This window comes from Arachis duranensis, chromosome 7, assembly GCF_000817695.3.
Source record: "Arachis duranensis cultivar V14167 chromosome 7, aradu.V14167.gnm2.J7QH, whole genome shotgun sequence".
NCBI lineage: Eukaryota > Viridiplantae > Streptophyta > Magnoliopsida > Fabales > Fabaceae > Arachis > Arachis duranensis.
The window spans coordinates 9,653,769-9,654,313 of NC_029778.3; positions in this window are offsets into that span (position 1 = coordinate 9,653,769).

Genomic DNA, 545 nt, shown 5'->3' on the forward strand with positions numbered 1-545 from the left:
AAATCCTGTACTTCTTGTTCTTTTGTGATTAAAGCATTTTTCATTTAAGAGAGGTGATGGATTCATAGGACATTCATAGCTTTAAGGCATAATCTTTAAATTTTATTAATTATGAACTGAGAACAAGACTCAAAAATAGATATAAAATGAAACTAAAAAAAATAGAAGACAAAAATTTAAATAGGCTCCTAATGATAGAGGTTTTCACAGAGTTAGGACTCAACAACCTTGATTTTGAGAAGTGGATGCTCCCTCAGCTTGAGAGGAGAGCTTTTGGCGTTTCAACTCTTGGAGTTCACGCCCCTGCTTCTCTTTATCCTTCAGCAATTTGCAGAGCATGCAGTTCTGATTCTGCTGTTCTTCCTTGAGTTGCTCCATAGTCTCTTGCAACTTGTTGATAGATGCTTCTAGGCTGGCCTAGTAGCCAATTTCAGGGAATTCGGGGAGGAACTCCTGCGCCCTCCTTTTGATAGAGTTGTCTTGCATTTGTCCTTCCATTGACTTCTTGGTGATTGGATGTTCAATGGGTATGAATTCATCTACTC